General features: G+C 43.8%; 1 non-coding gene across 1 annotated transcript; it reads left to right on the top strand.

The window, feature by feature from the left end:
- The first annotated feature begins 6,263 nt into the window (after positions 1-6,263).
- On the top strand, positions 6,264-6,387 carry LOC116627171. Its single transcript, XR_004298443.1, has one exon. It is a non-coding gene; the product is annotated as a small nucleolar RNA ACA64 (small nucleolar RNA).
- Positions 6,388-7,566: the final 1,179 nt, after the last annotated feature.

Here is a 7,566-nt window from a genome sequence, read left to right as displayed (position 1 = left end):
AGCTTGGGTGGCTCCAGGCATTCCTTGTCTTCCCTGGCTTATGGAAGCCAAAGCACTCCAATCTCTGCCTCTATCCTCACATTACCTTCTCTGTGTGCCTCCTCTTCTGTCTCTTATAAGGACATTTGTCACTGGGCCACTGGGGGATGATCTTAGTACAAGATCTTTAATTTTATTACATCTGCAAAGATCCTTTTTCCAAAGAAGGGAGCACACACAGATTCCAGGGATTTGGACGTGGCGGGGGTGGGGGGCACCATTCAACCCACTCTACCCACAAAGGGGCTTGTCATCCCAGTGAACCATGGTAACACCAAGAGGTGGCAGCTGAGTGCCTTTCTGGCAGCAACACTGATAGGACTTTCTACTTCTATTTACAGCACCGCTATCAGTGCCTTTCAGATGAGCTTGTCTCATAGTTTACGGCTCTGAGTTCACATTCTGTCTTACTGGATTTCTTTATCTCTTCACAGCATTCTGCACTAACCTCCTTCCACCTGGACTACACACTTTACTTGATTAGGTTTTGCATTTATTGACTCTTAACGTATATAAATATATTGTATGGTTATCTCTAAAGACATTTGTACTTGGGGGTGCCTGGGTGGCTCAGTCGTTGAGCGTCTGCCTTCGGCTCAGGTCATGATCCCAGGGTCCTGGGATCGAGTCCCACATCGGGCTCCCTGCTCGGCAGGAAGCCTGCTTCTCCCTCTCCCACTCCCCCTGCTTGTGTTCCCTCTCTCACTGTGTCTCTCTCTGTCAAATAAATAAATAATCTTTAAAAAAAAATAAAAAATAAAAAATAAATAAATAAATAAAGACATTTGTACTTGACAGAATCCTGGATTCTTTTCATAGCCTTCCAATCTGTTAAAATCATTAATATCTAGGGTTATTAAAACAGTATCCAATTGAATTTCTGTATCTCTCTTATGGCTCTGCCTGGCTAGTTGGTCATACTTCTAAGGTCTTTCTATGGCCAGTTGCAAACAATTGCTTAGGAATTCTCTAAAGACTTTGAACAAACTATTGAAAAAATGAATCTCAATGAACTAATTCAACAGTAGGTCTTTACTTAAAGGAGGTGGCATTGTAGTGTGGTAAAGAAACTCTTCTACGTATAAGCTGGTAGCTTGGGAAAACTCCTAGTCTTTTTGAGCTGGTGTACCCCTGTATATAAAATGGTGGTAACATCATTCCAAGTCACTTCATTGGGTTGTGAGGACTAAAAGAGATGGTGCGCACAGAGTACTTCCCACAGTGCCCAGTTTATAACAACCACACAAAAAATGTTAGTGATTAGAATACTAGAATTTCAGAAGAGTGTTTCCATGTTTCCTTAGGGACTATTTGAACACAAATTTGGTATAGATAGAAATATTCCTTAAAAGGAGGTTCCTTCCTGCATATTATATATTCATTCATTTTTATTTATATTCAAATATTTATTGAGCACCTACTATTTGCTGGGCACTATTCTAAGTGCTTGGGATGATGACTGAACAAAACAGGCAACGATCCCTGTTTCACGGAGCTTAAGTTCTAGCGAGGGGAGCCTTATAGAAGGTGAAAAGTACTATAGAAAGAATGGAGCAGGGGAAGGGGGCAGGGCAGTGCCAGGAGTGGGTCAGGTTGAAATCTAGATAGGATGGTCAGGGCGGATCTCATGGAGTAGGAAACACTGGAGTAAAGAGTTGAAGGAGGTGAGGGAGTAAGCCATATGCAGTTATATGGGAGACAGTACCTCAGGCAGAGGAAGCAACGGTGCAAAGACCTTGAGGTGGGATCATCTCTGACACGTTCAAGGACAAACAAGACAACAGTGTAACTGGAGTGCTGTGAGAGAGGGGAAGAGTAGAAGGGAAAAAGGTAGAGAGATGACAGGACTAGATAATGAAGGTCACTGGCATCACTTTAATAAGACAGGAGGCCATCACAAGGCCAAGAGCAGAGGGATGACATGATTTGGCTTCTATTTTAAAAGGAGCACTCTGGCTACAGTGTGACTAGACAGTAGGAGGGAAGGGTAGAAACAGGGAGACCAATCAGAGGGTATGTAGGAATCCAGACAAGAGACGAAAGTAGCTCATACCAGAACACAATACTGGAGGTGGTGAGAAGTGGTCAGACTTTGCTTTTATGCTGAAAAGCACTATTTGTTGATATATAGGATGTGGGGAGTGAGGAAAAGAGAGGTGAAGGAAGACGCTAAGATTTTTGACCTGAGCAACCTGAAGGACTGTATTGCTATCAACTGAGATGGGGAGGGCTGTGAGTAGAGCAAGTTTTGGGTGAGAGGAAATGACGACTAGACATTGAAGGGGAATTTTCTACACGAGTTTAGAGTTTGAAAGAGACAGAAAGAGAGAGGTCCTGGGTATAGATATACATTTGGGAGTTGGCAGCATATAGACGGTATTCAGCGTTGTGTGACCTGATGATATCACCAAGAGTGAAGGTAGAAGGAAAAGAAAGCGGGACCAGTGGTGGCCCCCACCAGGATTAAGACGCCAGGGAGAAAAGTGAAACCAGCAAAAGAGACCGAGAAGGCGCAATGAAGAGAATGTGTTCCTTGGAAACCAAGCAGCTGTGTCGTCCTCCATGGCACCAGAGTCTGCACTTAACTCTGGGGATGTCCTCTGCGTGATGACAGTGAGCCCCTTTGGGTTACATCTGCCGTAGCCCTCCCAGTTTCCCCTGACTCTTCCTCTCTGGCAAAACATCTTTTGCCTTTCTGCATAGACTTCCATAAAGGATATAAATGGATTTTCATAATTAAAAAATAATAAAGGAAATAAAAATCACGAAATACACCTCAGGGTAGCAATGATAATTTTTTAAAAGTATGCCTATAACTCATTCACATAATCTACATAAAATATACACATCACATGCAAATGCCCTTGCAGTCACTGGTTCTCAGGAAGCTTCCTGTTGATGCCATAGCAACAGTGAATTTTATACCAACCCAGCAAGCTGTACAAAGGCAATCCAAACGGCACTCTGAATAGTCATAACTCTGGTCATACGTTTTGGAGAGTGGGGGCAACCTCTGAGTATTAGTCCCTTTCTTGTCCCATGAATATCTACTGGAAGAGCCTTAGTCACTAGTGTAAGCTGTTTTTGAACTCAGGGTCTATCTTACTTCCCCTGGCATTTTTCTCAATACCCAGAACACTGTCTGGCTCATGGGAGATACTCTATAATATAAAGTTTGCTCAGGGAATGAATGAATAGTGTCTGCTGCACTGATGAATGACTTGAACCAAATAGACTTTCTTGGTCGGAAACTTGAAACACAGGCAAGCGTAGCATTTATACTTAGAAGTTGCCTTTTTTGTTGAATTTATGGCATAGTTTTTGATTGGATCATTTATATTTCTTTTTTTTCCCCTGTAACGTAAAAAAACTCAAAAGTGTAGACTTTCTACCCCAGGACAGGGAAGACACCTTCCACCTTATTTGAACCACATATATTTCCAAGAAGAATAGTAGGCAGAAAGAGAGTAGATTCAGCTTTTTAATCAGCTGTACTGTTGAGGACAGATGCTATTCTATTTTTCATCTCTCTCCCTCTCTCTCTTTTGCTATCATTTCAGGAACTATGATTTTCTATATTCTCAAAGTAAAAAAAACATCGCTGACAGAAGGCAAGCAAACCAATGTCATCACTGAGTATACCACACAAGTGCATATGAGAAGCTGTATCACCGGCCAAAGGGGCATAAAATAGAGTTATTCTGCAAACCAATCAAAAGGATCATTTCCATGAACAGCCGCCTTATTAGATGCATAATCAACAGTCTACCTAGGGCCTCTTTCCATGGGAGAAGCCGGGGAGATTAAGATTCATTTTGTCAGTGTGTTCTAGTTTTTCATATGATTCTTTGCTGTCTCCAGAATTTTTTTTCAGCACTCAAACAGACAGCTATAAAATTGATTGGCTTGAAAGCCAAATAAAATAAAACACAGTAGCCTACTTTATCATTTACTACTAGCTATTTATTATGAGCAGTGCTGTGCTGGGATATCGACCCTGAGATTAAAGCTAGAGAAATAGAGATTCTGAGATTCTGTGGACACATAAAGCTCCCCAGCCATGGTGACAGATGATAATGAGATTATACTCAGAGGCCACCTTTTATCTCAATGGGCCCAACAGCTATCATTTTTTAAAAATAATGAATTGTACAAACAATGCAGGGAACATTTGCTTAGCAGTTCCGCAGTGCAGCTTCCTTGGGCCCCCAGTACATTGGCAGGCTGTCCAGCTATCTGGCCACTGAGGACAGACGCTCCCCCAACTCCTTTATTTGCTGCGGTTGCATCATTTGTTCTTTTACTTACTTCAACCCACCCGGCCACAGGAGGCGTCCTTCTCCCTGAATAATCCCTGTATTCATCATGTTCTTTCTTGCCTCCAGGTCTTTTTTCTGAGTATTCCTCCAGCTGAGAAGCCCTCTTACACGTCCAAAATCAAAACCCACTTCCTCCTTGAACACACGGCTTTAGTCTCCTATCTTTCACGGAATCTTGAGCAAAAACTTTAGAGCAAATTGGTCCACAGCCGAATCCTGGCTTTACTACTTATTAGCAGGGTTGCTGAAGGCCACTCACATCACCTGAGTTTCAGGTTCTTTACTTAAAGGAGAGGTTAAAAATTCTTATCTCCAAGATTCTTACCTAATTCTTATCGTATGCAAGACTAAGCGTGTGAGGTGCACAGCACAATTTCTAACCCTAGTAGGCACTCACTCAAGGTTAGTTTCCCCTCTTGGGTTCCTTTTCTCAGTTAAATTTCAAGTCTATACTTAGGTAATTAAACAGACACTGAATTTTTCACAGCAGGATGTCCTGGATCTCAGGCTCTTCTGTGAACCTTCCCTTAACCTTCTTGCTTTAATCCAAGCAAGCCTGGTTGCACACGGCGAGCACTTCAGATATACACCAGGGTGGGGCCCAAGCCCCAGAGATTCTGCTTTAATTGGTTGGGACAGAGCCCAGACATGACTTGACAGACAATTCCGTGCTCTGTCTATACCATGACTGCAGCCAAGCAGCTAGACAGGCTGAAGGGAAACACATGAACTTTCTGAATGGTCTTACATCTGTGCCCACTAGCCTCACTAGGTGGGCCTTGGTGTGGCGACCCTACTGAGTTCCCTCGTCCACTCACTGTCCCACTCTCCTGGACGTGACTTCTCACTTCCTCTTCTCCCCTTCAACCCTTCAAGTCCTCCTGCCTTATCATTACCCTCTACTAACGGTCCGCAGCACTCACCGATAAGACAGGAGGAAAACCCTGAACACACCGCATCGGCACATCTCCCAGCTCCCTGCATGTATACCCTGCTTTCTCTCCTCTGGCTGTGAATGGAATGTCCCTGTTGCTGTGACAGACCAGATCCTCCACTTAGACCCTGGAGCTCATTCCTTCCAGCAATCATCACCACAACTCTCCTGAATCATCACTTATTCCCTCTCTACCGGACCATTCCCACCAGTGACTACATGCTGTAATAATTCCCGTCTTAAAATAAGCCCCCCATTATTGTACATGCCCCTCCAACCTCTACCCCACCTTGCAGGTCCCTTTTTAGGAAAAGAAAACAATTTAAAATGAGCTAGTCCTCACTTGTCTCCAGTCCTTTCCTCCCAGTGTCCCTTGAAGCCCCTGCAGTCAGGCCTTCATCCCCACCACTGCACTGAAACAGCTTTGTCAAGGCCACCAAAACCTCCAAGGCCAACTCAGCAGTCAATTCTCAAGCCTCCCGTTGCAGCATTTTACACAGCTGATCACTCTGGGTCTTCACTGCCTCTCGGTTCTCTTCCTACATCACTGGCTGCCCCTTCTGTCTTCTTAACAGACTCTTCTCCGACCTCAAACATTGCAAATGCCCAGGAGTCAGTTCTCAGACCTTTTATTACCTCTATCTACACTCACTGTCCATGTGATTTAGTCCAACCCCATGGCTTTAAATGCCATTCATATACTGTGACTCCCAGATTAACCTCTCCAGCCTGGACACAGATTTGTTTATCCAGCTGCCTTCCCGACATCTCCACCTGGTTTTGTCTCTGCAACATCAAATGTCACACTACAACTGAATTCCTGATTCTCACCCACTCCCAAATCACCTGCTCTTACCGACTTCTCCATTTCAGAGAGAAGAAATTCTACTTTTGGAGGCTGTAGGTAGGTCCGCTCCTCGTGCCCCAGGCCCCCCGCGCACGGCTTCGCGGGTGGTGGCTGGGAGCTCAGCATTGGCTTTGGCCACCTGTGGCTTTGTCCGTGGACCCAAGTGAGACTCGCCACGCAGAACCGCCAATGACCTCAGCTCACTACCCACGTCGGTGCGGGAAGGTGAAAGCCAGGCCCCCACACGCGCTGCTGCTCCGGGGCCCCACCGCGCGTGCGCGTGCTCTGGCCTCTGACCCCTGACCCGCGGCCTGCCCGCCGGATGCCCGGATGCCCCGACTCTGAAGCCCACACCGCCCGCACCATGGGGGTAAGGGGAGCTCAGTTCTCAACGTTCAGTAAAGCTGTTAAAAAAAAGAAAGAAAGGAAAGAGAGAAAGAGAAAAAGAAAGAGGAAAGAAAGAAGAAAGAGAAAAATTCTGCTTTTGTAGTAGTTCAAACCCAAACCCTAAAAGTCTCTTTAAGAAACATCTCTCATTACCATATCAAATCCGTCAGCAAATCCTCCATCGTACATGTTTTTCAATATTATTAGATTAACCATGCCCTTAATTTAAAACTGCTGAACAGTATTCCATCCGTACAATAAATACACATACAGAGTGCCCCAAAACTGTGTTAAATGCTTGACATTATTTAATCTCCACAACTAGCCCATCATAGGTGGAATTGCCCAAAGAGGAACTAGCCCAGAGTCATGTAGCTAGCAAGTGAAAAAGCTGAGATACCTAGGCAATAGGATTCCAGAGTCCATGTGCTTGACTACAATGCTTTACATTTGTTTATCACGGTGCTTGAATAATTACATTGTTTAGAAGTTTCCAGTGTTAGAAATGTTGTTTTGACCACCTTTGTGTACAAAGCCTTTTCCTAGTTTAGAACCATTCTCAGAAGTTGTATTGCTCAAAGTGCATAAGCATTCTTAATCCCTAAAATGGCTAACCTATTATTAATTAACATTGGCTTTTTGAAATCTGAAGTCATATACAGCTATTAGGGACTGTTCTCTGAATAGAGAAGAAAATCTAAAGAACTTTAAATAGCTAAGTTTGATCCTTGATTTAGTCACTGTGTATCTTACATACTCATTCAATCTTGTGGTCTTCAGTTTCCCCATTTGTAAATTCAAGATAATCCCAACATTACAACTTCCTCACAAAGATGCATTTATCAGGTCCTAATTTCTGTCAAAAGAAGAACCTTTAGTGTTACTTTCCCCCAAGCAAACCACAAACTCTGAAGCTTAGATCTATGACTGGTCTACTCAGGAAGGGGTTGATTCATTACATCTTTTAAGACCTCGAAACACTGAGTTCTGACTTTTAAATGACTTGGCAAATCTGAGTTTTACACCTACCTCGGCTCACT

This window comes from Phoca vitulina, unplaced genomic scaffold (assembly GCF_004348235.1).
Source record: "Phoca vitulina isolate PV1807 unplaced genomic scaffold, GSC_HSeal_1.0 scaffold2, whole genome shotgun sequence".
NCBI lineage: Eukaryota > Metazoa > Chordata > Mammalia > Carnivora > Phocidae > Phoca > Phoca vitulina.
Note: the sequence above shows the minus strand (reverse complement) of the source record. Positions and strands in the feature narration are given on the sequence as shown.